The sequence below is a fragment of the Aethalodelphis obliquidens genome, unplaced genomic scaffold, assembly GCF_003676395.1.
Source record: "Aethalodelphis obliquidens isolate GAN/ISIS:26980383/991018 unplaced genomic scaffold, ASM367639v1 scaffold41, whole genome shotgun sequence".
Taxonomy (NCBI): domain Eukaryota; kingdom Metazoa; phylum Chordata; class Mammalia; order Artiodactyla; family Delphinidae; genus Aethalodelphis; species Aethalodelphis obliquidens.
Genome location: NW_020837985.1, coordinates 9,889,298 through 9,902,975, shown reverse-complemented (window position 1 = coordinate 9,902,975; position 13,678 = coordinate 9,889,298). Strand labels below are relative to the sequence as shown.

The following is a 13,678-nucleotide window of genomic DNA, read 5'->3' as shown; positions in this document are numbered from 1 at the left end:
TATAGCCCTGGATTAGCCTCCAAGGGCCGCCGTGACAGAGTATCACAAACCGGGTGGCTTAGATGAAAGAAATGTATATTTTTTGCACAGTTTTGGAGACTCAGAGTCCAAGATCAAGGTGCTGCCAGGGTTGGTTTCTGGCGAGGCCTCTCTTTCTGGCCACCTTCTCATGGTGTTCTCACACAGCCTTCCTTCTGTGTGTGCATGTCTTATAAGGACACCAGTCCTGTCAGCTTAGGGTCCCACCTTTATGACCTCACTTAACCTTAATTCCCTCTCTAAAGGCCCTGTCTCCAAATTCAGTCACATTGGAGGTTAGGGCTTTAGCCTATGTATTTGGTGGGGAGATACCACTCAGTGCCTTATTCTGTAGGGCTGTTGTGAATGTGATGGGCCAGGCACTTAGGGCGTCTGGCTTGGGAGCACTGAATAGGTGCAAGGCTGCTGGGAGTACTTGGTGGTGTTTGTCCCACGTTTTGGGTATTCCCCTGTGTAGGTATCTCTCATTCCATTTATCTTTAAATCCTTGGCCTCTGTTCCAATTCCTGGCACACACTAGGTGCTCAGAAAATATATTTTGGGGATCCTACCGTGAAGCCTGAGGCAGCTGACAGGAGCCACCCAGGGTTAGGAGGCCCTGGGCTGTGCTCCTGGCTGTGCTGTGAGCCTGCTGTGTGGACAAGTGATGGTCTCAGGCCAACCAGGATCCCTCACATTAGACAGAGTGGGTTTGTCAGCAAAATCTCAGCAGATTTCTCGTGGCCTTTGTGCTTATACCAAGGTAGTTAGGCAATGTTCAGAGCCAGGGTAGACTCAGAGAGATCCTTTTTTACGACGATGTTGTTATAAACTCCAAGGTGGCCATAATTCTCTAAACTCCCTCCCACAGATACTGCCCCCCGCCAGCAAAGCACCATAATGTGACAGGGCTGGGCATGGGTGGGCATCAGGAGAACTTATTCTCACTGCTTTGGGTCCGGGGAAGTTTCTGACACAGAACCACGAGCTTGGAATGACCTCTTGGGGTTCCATGGCAACGCTCAAAACCCCCGTGTTCATTTCTCTTTCCTCATTCATGTTACCTTGCCCACTTCTGGCCTTGCTGAGGAAGGACCGTGTCCGAGGATGTTTATTTAGCAGATGGCGCTGTTGCCTGGGGATGAAAAGGTTAAAGGACATGGGGACAGCCGGCCTTTCCAAGCCCTCTGCCTGATGTGCTCAGGCCAGCAGTGTCATGGAGAAGAGAGTACCATGTGAAAGTTCTGGGCCTCCTCCCAGCTCATTGCTAATTAATTATTGGCATGATGAATAATTCAGTGTGTGCTATCTTATCTCAGGCTCAGTTTCCTCATCTGGGAAATGGGAGCAGTGACACTTCTCATGTGATGTGCAGCATCTGGCCAAGAGCAGACGATGATGATGATGATGGTGATGATGATGATGGTGATGATGATGATGAGATGATGATGATGATGATGGTGATGATGATGATGATGATGATGAGATGATGATGATGATGAGATGATGATAATGATGATGATGATATGTGATGATGATGATGGTGATGATGATGGTGATGACAGTAATGATGATGATATAATTATGATGATGATATGGTGATGATGACGTCATGGTGATGATGATGGTAGTTTGGTCCTTAGAGAGCACTTTCTCCTTGTCACTGTATATACATTGACCTTCTTAATCTTCTCAGCAACCCTAGGAGGTAGGCAGTCTCAATGTTCCTAGTTTACAGATGAGGAAACTGAGGGTAAGTGACTCACTGAAGGAGGCACAGCCAGCAGTGACAGAGCTGGCAGTGTGGCTTCACAGCCCGTGCCCCTTGCCACTGCATGTATGGCCTTGAGGCTCACCTGACGTTAATTATGGACCGTGTCTCCCGTAGCTCCCTGCATGTGGTGGGAGAAGGGGTACAAGCAATACGTGCTGCTTGTTCTGGAAAGTAATTACTTTTAATTAAACTATTTGATGATTTTTTAAAATTCCTCCTTTCTGGATGTATATCCAGAGAAAATTGTAGTATTTGAAAAGATACATGCACCCCAAAGTTCATAGCAGCTCTATTGACAATACAAGACACGGAAGCAACCTAAATGTCCATCGACAGGTGAATGGATAAAGAAGATGTTATTTTTACATGTTATTTTTATACACACACACACACACACACACACACACACACACACACACAGTGGAGCATTACTCAGCCATGAAAAAGAATGAAATAATGCCATTTGCAGCAACATGGATGGACTTAGAGATTATCATCACACTAAGTGAAGTAAGTCAGAAAGAGAAAGACAAATATCATATTGCTTACATGCGGAATCTAGAAAAAAAAGATACAAATGAACTTATTTGCAAAACAGAAATAGACCCACAGACCTAGAAAGCAAACTTATGGTTACCAAAAGGGAAGGGGGGAGGGATAAATTAGGAGTTTGGGATTAACATATATGCACTAATATATATAAAATAGATATCCAACAAGGACCTACTGTATAGCACAGGGGACTATACTCAGTATTTTGTAATAATCTATAAGGGAAAGGAAGCTGAAAAAGAATATGTATATATCACCGAATCACTGTGCTGTACACCTGAAACTAACACAACACTGTAAATCAGATATACTTCAATAAAAAACCAAAAAAAAATCCTCCTTTCCTGTTGTTTCCACGGAGAGTCAGAGGCAGGTTGGGCACATCCTGGGCAGCGGCTCCCTCCTGCTGGCCGGGGCGGGTGCTATGTGATACTAATGTCCACAGGTCATCCATTATTGACGGGCAGAGGTCAGCCAGCTCAGGTCCACGGTCGCGGGTGTGCTCAGATGAGGGGGAGAGAAAGAGGACCTGGAGGTCTTGACCATTCAGAGGTTTTCATCGCCACCCCCAGGGGCAGGAGCATTTTGCACGCCTCGCAGGGGACAAGAGCTAAGACAGCATGTGGCTGAAGCAGCTGCAAGCCCACAGGCTTATTGATAATAATAATACCATAGCACATCGTCCTTGTGGTTTACGGAGGGCCCTTCCCCTACTCCACGTTTAGGGAGAAGTGCTAAAATAGCAGTGACCCCTCCTAATTCTCAGATTCAAGTTCTCTCTCCCTTTGCAGATGCAAAGCGCGCAGCTGTTGGCTGCCTGTTAGAATATTCCCGAGTCAGACCCCCTCCCACCCCACATGTGATCTGGGACTTGCCACGAATTCAGTTGCAGGTGCCACCTGCTCCTGTCTGCCCTCTGTCCTCTGGGCAGAGAAGGGCTTCGACCCGACAGACAGGTTTCCAGCCCCTCTCGGACCCCACTGGGCTCCACCTGATGGGCCCCAGTTTCCTCCTCTGTCCTGTCGGAGGCTGGGAGGTTAAACCACACGTGAAGAATCTTAGCTCAGTGTGGGGCACACAGCGGTCTCAGGATCGGAATACGCCCTCCTCTGTCTTCTGTCTAGAGCAGGAAGCGGTCATGGTGATCAGGCAGCATGGAGATTTCATTTACATTTCGGAGCAGAAAGCCTGCACATTCAGGTCCCCTGACTCCCCGCAGGGCTCTGTAGGTGACCGCTGTTCCCTCCCCACACCGCGGCATGCCTCTTCTCATCAGCAGTCAGTATTTACTCTGTGTCTGAGCTGAGTAGAAGGCAGGCGCTCTCGTTAGATCTTCACTCCCTCTCCTTAAGACTGAGTATTTTCTTCTATTTTTCAGATGCAGAGACTGAGGCTCAGAGAGGTTAAGGAACTCCCCAGAGGTCACACAGCCGGTAAGTTGCAGAGCTGGGATTTGAACCCAGCTCTCTTTGATGCCAGAATCTGTACTCTTAATCGCCTTGTTTTCTGTGCCTTAAACCATGCTGAAATGACCGTCCTCCTCCACCCAGGCGTGGGAGGCCTGTGACTTGGTTATTGTCATATTTCTTCCGATGCCTTCTACAGCATCCAGAGCACAGTAGGCTCTCCGTACCTACAGGGTGATTAGAAGGCAGTCCTTTCTAATCTCACGCGGTCGTGCAATGTTCAGGGATAGGGATGTGTGTCTAATCATAGAAGAGTCTTGGTTAACTAAGCGTTTCCCCTTTTTGCCACATTCAGATGCATCAGCAAGTAGCCAACACGTGCAAATAAGAAATGCGTTATAACCCCGTTATAAAGGGCAGATACTCTATGCACAGACTGTATCTATAGACTATTTTGGAGATGAATGGGTCTTTCTTTGTGATTCCAAAAGCAGGACCCTTGACTTGGTGGTGGGAAGGAAGGCAGGGCAGGCGTGGAGGTGGGTCCAGCCTGGAGGCCCCCAGCACCTCCACCCCACATGCAGATAGGCACCCACTGGGTGCTAATGCTCTCCACCAGCCTCTGTCCTGCATCCTCACTGTGGCTCCGACCATATCCACTTTCTCCTCGTCCTGCTGCTTCTCACATCCCCTTTCTTCCATCTCCTCTTTCTCATCCTTGAAACCTTCTGTCTTCCTTTTCAGAAGATTTCCTAGAACTCAGTTTTGAAAAACCTTTGAGAATGAACAAGCCCCATTTAGTAACATGACCACAAATAAACTACCTGATTTGGTCTCCAAAGTCCTCAAAGAAAACCCTGGAGTCGGGGTGGAAGTGAGTGTGTCATTCACAGGCTACTAGAGTGGACAGTGGGTGTGGTCTGTGAAGGGCTTTGGTTTTAAAACCCCCTTAGGGGTGGTGAGGCGGCCCAGCCGCTGGGCCAGGAGTCCCCACCCTTGGATCAACCGGAAAAGCTGAGTTTTAGTAGCTACTTGTTGCCTGGGTGAGATTCAGTTTAAAGAAGATATGAAAACCACAATCTAACGGCCATTGTCCTTGTCCAGGAGTCCGGAAAGCTGGTTCTAGGTCTGGTTCTGCCACATCACACTGTGTGGACTTTGCCAAGGCCCTCCTCTTCACGGGGCCTCAGTTTGCCCATCTGTACAGTGGGTTATGGACCAAGGCTGACCCTTGGCCGTGGTTTCCCAGCTGGGGCATCGGTGAGCCTTTGATGATGCTCATGCAGATTCCTTGTTGACAGGGAAGAGCCATGGGGGCAGAGGACTGAGAAGGGGGTGGCATTTGATAAAAACCACCCTATCCTCCATGCATACCCTGGTCAGGACAAACCCAGAGCCAGATGCACACGTGGGTTCAGGAATGAGCCTCCCGTGGCCGACAGAGGCCATCCTACTGTTCCAGGGAGGTCAGACGGAGGCTCCAGGATCTTGGGAACCAGACCCGTGGACCCCACAGCGGGGCCAGGCGCCTGCTCATGAGCTGTGTGCTCTGCGTTCTGTTCCTGCCACAGAGGAGCCCAGCAGGCAGGACTCACACCTGCTGGCCACGGCTCTGAGCCCTGTACAGATACACAGTGTGGTTTTGTAGTATTTTTGGTTTTGCTGTTTTTGCAGAAGCCAAAGGAAATCTGTAGGCTGGGCCCTGACTTCCTCTCCCTGAGGATGGCTGATCTGCTCGGGTGGGGACAAGCAGAGCTCAGCTAGGAGAGGAAACCTCAAGACACAAGGTCCAGAGTTCGGAGGGCACCAGCTCTGAGCCGGGTACTGTGGCCGGCTGTTCATGGGCCAGGCTGGTTGAGGTTGTCATTGGAATCATCCCATTCACCATATGAGAACACTGAGGCCCGGAAATGACCAAGTTCCCTCATTTTCACTGTGCGCACACCAGAATGAACCTCTGCTCCCTGAGCTTGGAGCACTTTTCACTCTGCCGTCAGTCCACACATATTTGTTGAGACCCTAACGCTGTTCTCAGCAGGGGGCAACACAGCAGTGAGGGACACAGGTTAAGTTCCTGCCCTCCTGGTAGGGAGGAGACAAAGAAGGAATTCAGTATACAATGGAGTGTCATTTTTCTGATTAAGCTATGAAGGAAAATGCAGCCGAGCAAAGGGATAGTGACAGCAAGACTGTCTTGGGGTGATCAGGGAAGGCCTCTCCTAGGAGGGCAGCTGGGCAGAAGAATGAATGCAGTGAAGGAGCAAGCCCTGTGGTTCCACCTTGAGAACATGTTCTAGGTAGAGGGAGGGGCACGTGCAAAGGCCCTGGGGCAGGGCATGTGCTTATTGTACCTTTGCACCCTTGGATTCTGATTCTCTATGTGCTTGCCTCCCCACCTTCCAGCAACACAGTTCCTAATCATCTCCGTTGTTCCCTCCATCTGTCACCTCCAAGTGTCTAGGGGTGTGGCAGGGAGTAGCAGTTGTGTAGCAAGAAAAATCAAAAATTGAATGGGGCAGAGAGAAGGTATATCTCTAACAGGAAACCGCTTGTCTCATTTCTTCATCCTCTTTGCACAGTTCACTCTTGGGTGACATTTGAAATGGTTTCACATTCTTGCTTTGCATTTATTCTCAAAATGTGTGTTTATACCAAGACTGTGGGTTTTCCGTGCACTGTAATGTACCATTTCAGACCCATGCTTCCAAGCAGGGCAGGAATCTGTATTCCAAAATCACAGAAACAGAGCAGGAAAGTAGGTTGGAGCTGCACTGCTGACCTCAAGCTGAGCGCAGGAGAGGGGGCTCCAGCCCACAGAGCCGGGGGTGGGGACGGGGGCGTGGCCGTTAGCAGGCTGTGATCTCGGGCGGGCCCGTCCCATCCTGGGCTCCGTCTGCTCTGTATCTGTGTTGGTGCTGATGTTGTCTAGCTTTTGGTGGAGCAGCTCATGGGCCAGGTGGGCCAGAAGGGACATACTTTGGGGGTGAGGGACCCCAGCTTCGAATCTTGCTGCCACCACGTTCTCATTTACAACTTTGGACAAGTCACATCCTCTCCCCCCTACCCCGGAGCCTTAGTTTCTGCACCTGGAAAAAAAAAAAAAAAAAAGCAGAAATGTGTGATGCTTCCCGTGACCCTCTGCGATCCTGAAATGCCACGAGCCTTTGCCTCAAAGCAGGCAGTAGTCAGGCCCAGGGACGGAGAGTTTCGGCAGCTTCCCTTCAATTCTGTTGACATGGGGCTCTTGGCAGGGAGGGGCCCAATGAAGGGGGCACGGCCTTGGCCGTCCTGCCTCAGGCATTCGTGTAAAGGGCTTCAAATAGTCCTCACCTCTCCCTGATCTGAGACCTGGGTCTGCAGAGCCAGAAACTCATTTCCGGGAGCAAAGGAATATGTATCTTTCCTCAGGGCCCAAAAGGACTTATTAAGTCTTCTGTGAACTTAATCTCATTCAACTGGAAAAATAATAATCAGAAAGCAGTTCTGCCTGGTTACCATGAGTTCCTTGAAAGTTTCCCATGAGAAAGGGGCAAAAAGCTCATGTACCGTGAGGCTCAACCCTCCCTGCTTCCTCCCCAAGGAGCAGGGAGCCTGGTGGTCGACCAGCAAGCCCATCAGCATCATTGGGCTATCCACCTGTCCATCTGCCCATTAACAGGCCCCCCATGAGGGCCCAGGGCCAAGGGCCCAGCACCAGAGACACAGAACTAAATAAGACACAGTCTGTGCTCTCAAGGGCAGTTCAGGCTCAACCTGACCGTTTTCTACATTTGGTCAAACTCTAGAGACTCAATGACTGAGCTCGCTCTCAAGGTCACAAAAATATAAATGTTCAGAAAACTTTCACTTCTCTACGTTTTCTGTTTTCCACAACGTCTGCCCCAAATTCATTGGCGAAACACGTTCTATGTTTACTAACTAAAGCTAATGTCTCTCTTTGCTTTAATCAAATCAAATTTTCTTCTGGTCTGTTCCATCCAATACATCCCAGTCTCATATGAATTCTGGGGAAAAGGGGAAGAGAGGGAACCAGGGAAATTCGGGGGAAGATGATGCTGGAGACATGAAATTCACCTGCTGGGAGGCGACAGGAGACAGAAAGCCACTCACTCCATCACCAAGGACGTTTGGTTGATAACAGGATACTTTAAGATACGGAAAGTAGAAAAGCATGGGTGTAAGGTCTGGGGTTTGATTTTATTCCACTAACAAGCTAATAAGCTAGCTTGTTAGTGTTTCAGGGATGCTGGCAGAAGACCGGCGAGTCCTGGGTCAGAGAAGAGAGACTGGTATGAGGTGGGAGAGACCCCACTCCTTTCATGCCTGGAGCCTGAGCTCAGGGTGAATTCTTCTAAATTTTAGGGACGATTTTAGCTCAGTCAGTGCTTTCAGAGGCTGAGCTCAGGAAACAGAAGGGAGTGAACGTTCTTGGGACCAATTGCAGGTCATGGCTTGTCAGAAGGCACTTATTCTCTAACCTGCTTATCTACCGATAAAATAGGAAGGAAATTGGCATCTGGGCATATTGTAGAGGCCTCGTGAATATAAGTTGAATCTGAAGACCATGTACTTATTATTTGCATTAATATGAGGATGCAAACTCATTCTAATAGTTCAGTCTTCTAGGTTTTAGATGATTCCTTTTTTTAACTGAGATTGAAACTATTTGACGTGCAGCTCTAGTCCACAGCACACACACAGACACCCATGTAGAATTCACCTGCCAGTATCTTCCTTGATAAAGATGTTGGTCATTCACTGGGAGAGGGAAGGATGTGAAGGTGAAAAGGGTCAGGTTCCCAGAGGGCAAAAGAATAGAGCCAGAGAAAAGAGCTGGGGCAGCCCCTCTTCAGATCATGTTCTTATGGATGAAAAAAACGAATCAATAGCCCATGTAAGAAAGAAATGGAAAATCTTATTCGAGCTAACCTGACGATTATAGCCCAGGAGACAGTCTTTTAGAAAGCTCTGAGGACTGTTCCTCCCGTTAAAGATCAGAGCACAGGTATACAAGTTTTTGAGACAAAGGGTTGGACATCAAATGACGTATTATGGGCAGTTTACACAATCCAGGTCTACACGTCCAGAGCAAGTAACGGGTCATGGGTCATCGTGACCCCTTACCAGATTAAGAGGAAAGGTTATCTCCTAAGGAATTGTGGCCCTTTATGAGATTAAGGAGGAATGTTATCTTCCAAGGAGGTCTGGATGCGCATGCACAGCACACACTAAAGGGAAGGAGGAGGTCCAAATGGGCAAAGAGAACTTTTGTGTTTAAATTTTTCTTGAGTTGCCATAAAATATGAATTTGATTTCATCGTCCCTCACTCCCACCCCGTGCTGTACATTTGGAGAGAGCTGTAGTTACCCCCATGTCCCTCCCTCAAACTCCAGCGGTCCCTGTGTCAACCCGGGATGCCGCCCCGTGGCTGGGCGAGGTCACCTAGCTGGCAAGATAGAAGCTCTGGGACTCTCAGGTGGAGACCCTGACTGGTGTCAGGTGCTCCGCCAGACCCTGAGACATGCCTGGACTTGCCACCCTGGCCAGCCTCTGAGACCCCAGGAGAGCAGCCAGCCTCTTCAAAGCCCGCCTCTCACCACAGGCATTTTAGGAGAAGATGAAAGGACGCCTGTGTGTTTTAAAGCAAATTAGGCAGAACGAGAGATTTTGAAAGTGCTGTGTTCCCCAAGTTGGAGGCCCTTTGATGGGCAGCAGGGGACAAACCCTGAAGTCTCCTGCCCACAGCCCTCGGGAGCTGGGGCAGAACAGCTCCGTCCCTGGGGCACACCTGACCACAAGGGGGGCATTCGCCATCTGGGGGTCAGCGTAGCTCGCTCTTTCCCTCTCTCCTGCTTGACTTGCCTCTTCCATTGCATAGAGGATAAGTAGTGGCTGTGAGTACTTTGCGGGGAGAGGCAGGGGTAGGAATAGTCCTGAGTGGGGTCTAGCTGGCAGGGATGCGCCCGCAGGGGAGATGATGGGCTCCAGCCAGGACTCCAGCTGTGGAAGCAGGTCAGGCTGCAGGGCACTTTGGTGCAGAGCTCAGGCACTTGGGTCCAGATGGCTTGGATCACCTTTTAGTGTCATTCTACAAAATGTACAGCCCTGGGCCAAATGGCTTAACCTCCCTGAGCCTCCATTTTTTCATCTGTAAAATAGGTGTATTAATAGATTCAACAAGTTCGCAGGAATAAAGCTCTTAGACCAGCTCTAAGAGCTGCACTCAGCCCAAAGTCAGGGCACAGGATACGTCTGCTCTTAATCGGATTAATACAGAGGACGGATCAGATAGGCCACTGGCCTGTATGGAGGCCAAAGCTTGTCCTTGTCTCATTCCTTTCCTTCAGGACTCCTAAGGCATGGTCTTTACTGTTTCAGTTTTGCACACAAGGGCTGGGTACGGCTCAGTGTGGTCAGGTGGCTCGTCCAAGGTCACACAGCTAATCAGGCTTTGGAACTGCAGCCCCCGTCCTCTTTCCACTTCCCCCACAGGAAACGGATGCTGTCCTGAGTTGTGTCTCCATCCACTGCTTGCCCCGATGGGTGACCGTGAGCAGGTCCTTTAACCTGCCTGAGCCCCTTTGGTCAAATAAATGCTTAAATGATGAGCACTTATGAGCACTTACTAGATAATATTCGTTAGTTACAGATGTGAGAAGGGAGACCGAGGGGCCGGAGCTCCAGCAGCGGGAGAGGGTCATCTGGGTATTGCCCAGAGTCCCTAACATCTCCCAACTGGTAATAAGATACACATACCTGCAGGTCAGGGCCTCCCAGTAGGCACAGTGGCTGCAGTGCAGCTTTGACTCTGGGTTGAATCTCACGCCCATCCCTGGCCATGTGCCCTTGCACAAGTGCCCTCAGCGTTGGCTGTGACAGAGGCAGCATCACCCCCTTATGCCCTGGGAGAAGCACCCAGCTCTGTGCCCGGCGCACAGTTGTCGATGTTAGGGATAGGTCCCCGACACACAGTAGCACAGATTTCTTCAAGACTCTCCAGCTGTGGGTGCAAACGGAGAGATAGCAACCCGGGCATCTCCCTTTCTTCTGTGGCTCCGAGACCTCCTGCCCCCCTTAGCTACGCTGGGCTCTGGGGACATCTGCCACATCCTCCCACCGTGTGCCAGGTCATCCCTGGCCTCTGCTCTTACCCTGCTCGCTGGGATCCTGCTGCCCCAGCCTGGCCCGTGTTCTCTCAAACTTCCTGCCCTAGGCTTTCCCGGGCTTCCTGGTCTCAGCTGCCCTGGAAACTCCCTGGCCCCCATGACACCATCCTCGCGCACCTGCTCCAGGCATCCTTATTCTTGGTCCTCCCACTGGACTGCCGCATCATCCCTTGTCAAGGGGGCAAGGTCTCCCTCCTTTGGTCTCCCTCCTTTCCCAAGTTCCGGGCTCGGGAGGGAGCCCCATGCAGGTGGCTTGGGCCCCGAGTGCTGTGGTGTTGAATGGGCTGAGCTGCCCTTCCTTTCCTCCCGAGTGGGGCTTGGCTGGGGGATGGGGAGGGAAGCTGGGCCCGGGCAGTTTTTGGGTTTTTTTAAGTTTTTGTTTTTTGATGTGGACCATTTTTAAAGTCTTTATTGAATTTGTTACAATATTGTTTCTGTTTTATGTGGTTTTTGCCCACGGGGCATGTGGGATCTTAGCTCCCCGACCAGGGCTCGAACCCGCACCCCCTGGATTGGAGGCAAAGTCGTAACCACCGGACGCCAGGGAGGTCCCCTGGGCTAGGGTAGTTTTATCCCAGCGGCCCCACTGGACACTATGATACCCCTCTCACCCTTGTTTTCCGGGGATGGTTTGTGCCAGACACGTGCTTGTCTGGGGTCCCTGCCCATCCCAGAACACGGGGGGCGGGAGGTGCCGGGCTCCTCGCCACTTTGGCTGCTGGGTTTATCAGGCACTCCAAATCCCCGTTCTGGGCATCACCAGAGATCGACCCCCAACCCCTTCAGGAGCCTTCTGGAAGCCCCTTGTTAATCATTAGAGTGCAAATCTCCCCATGAAGTTAGGGGGCCTGGGAGGAAGTTATCTCTTTAAGACCAGTCAGGACTCCAGCCATTCACTTCTGCAAAGCTCTTTGGAGTCAGGGGCCAACCCCGGAGGCGGGGCCTGGGGTGGGGATTCAGAGTTCCCAATTGGCTTTCCTTTGTCATGACTTTTGTGCCACCCAAATCAGGGAAACCCCTCTTTCTTCTGGGGACCAATGTCCTCCCGATGTGCTGCCTATACAGGGCAACTCCTTAAATTCCTGACCACGTTACACGCTTTGGATGTTGTGCGGATGTCTTTGGACTCCGAATTGAGCACCCTTCAGTCTACACACATAAGAAGATTTGTGGATTTAAATTCCTTTTGTGCAGCTCACAATAGGAAAATTTATCCAGCTCCTTCTCATATGACCCTAATCCTGGTTAATCATGTTTCTCGGGAGCGCTTCTCCAAAGCACCTGCTCTGAAGCACTGCTTGTGCTTCCAGGAACCTCTGCTTTTTCCTCCAGCGCTCCCCAGCAAAGCAGCAGGCAAGAGGTACTAGGGTGAGGGGAGGAGGATTTGCAAGCCCTGGGGAGGGTTCTCCCAGCCTGCCGCACTTCTTGGGTGTGGGGGAAATGGGCAAATGGTCAAGTTAGTGCAGGAGTGGGGAGACAGCCCTCCCAAACAGGCTTCCCAAGGCGCCGAGACGGAGGCAGGGCTGCTCTCCAGACTCTAGGGGGCGCTGTGTGCACCCTCTCCAGTCCAGACTCCATATGCTAATTGTGTCACTACTGTCTGCTGCTCACAAAGCATCATTGGCTCCCCATTTCCTTCATCCCAAAGTCCATATTTCTTAAGACTTCCATGACCAGGCCCCTGCCCACCAAAGTCACCCCTAAGAGCACCCTGTTTTCCATAACTGTGCCAATTGCCCCCATCACCGCTGCCTCCACCGTGCACTTTTTGGGAGCTGCCTGGTTTACCCCACCCTCTCCGTTCTCCTCCATCAGTGCTAGAGGCCCCCTGTGTTCAAAGCTGGGCTCCATGGCCACCTCCTCCACAGAGGTTGTCTCCCTTCTCCCTTCGGTTATCACCAACACGCCACTCCCGCATCCCTGGGGCCCTCGGCGTTCCCTCCTTGGAAACGCTGGTCCCTCACGAGCAGAAAGTTATATGTACGAGCTGCCGTGCACATGATCCTGGAGCGGCCCAGGCTGGCTTTACCATCTAGCGGTGAGGAGAGGCGTGGCCGGTGTGCTCAGTGAGGTGTTACGGGGTCCTCGCGTGCCCAGGTGAGAAGCCAGGCAGGCTGGCACTGAAGAGCAGGCCTGGGAATCCACCCCAGCCCTCGGTAGTTGTGTGACCCCAGCTCCCTCTCTGTAAGATAACAGTACCTTCCCCACACGACCTGCAACTGTCTCGTTCCCATCCTGGCTGGTCCCTAGGAAGCTACATAGCCTTGAAGGGTACCTTCCCTGGAGATCCTCTGGGTGCCTTGCCAGATGTCCGGCACATAAAGAGTCAGATGCTGACACTGCCAGATGGGCAGATTGCATGGATAAATGGGGAGACGGTGGCAGCTGCCTCATCAATCCAGAGACAGGATGAAGGAGACACTACCAGTGGCCACCAGACCTGGTTAGAGATGTTCTAGGGGCCTTAGTCTGCAGGAAAAACAATGAGGATTCTCTCTGATATCTGGATATTTAACTCCAGCAGAAGTCAGAGAGTTGACAAGTGGGAGAGAGCAGGTGAAACGGTCACAGAGCGCGGCTCAGGAGTGGGTGGGGTTCAAGCTCCAGTCACTGCCCAGAGCGGCCAAGGGCTAAAGGGGCCTTGCCCTGTGATTCCCCTGCGATCCAGTGGGAGGCAGTGTTGGGAGGTGGCTGGTGGGTGTCCCCAGGGAGCCTGGAGGCGGGGCTTGTTAGCACGCCCCCTAGTGGGAACTGGAATGTG

The 13,678-nt window shown here is 51.2% G+C and overlaps 1 protein-coding gene across 3 annotated transcripts in view; it reads left to right on the top strand.

The window, feature by feature from the left end:
- The window catches only part of ST3GAL1 (ST3 beta-galactoside alpha-2,3-sialyltransferase 1), an 88,011-nt gene that overhangs the window by 41,345 nt on the left and 32,988 nt on the right, over positions 1–13,678 (top strand). For all 3 annotated transcript variants that reach the window (XM_027132523.1, XM_027132525.1, XM_027132524.1), the window contains exon 2: positions 3,723–3,777. The gene's annotated coding sequence lies outside the window, so the exon portion shown is untranslated. The remainder of the gene's footprint in view (positions 1–3,722; positions 3,778–13,678) is intronic.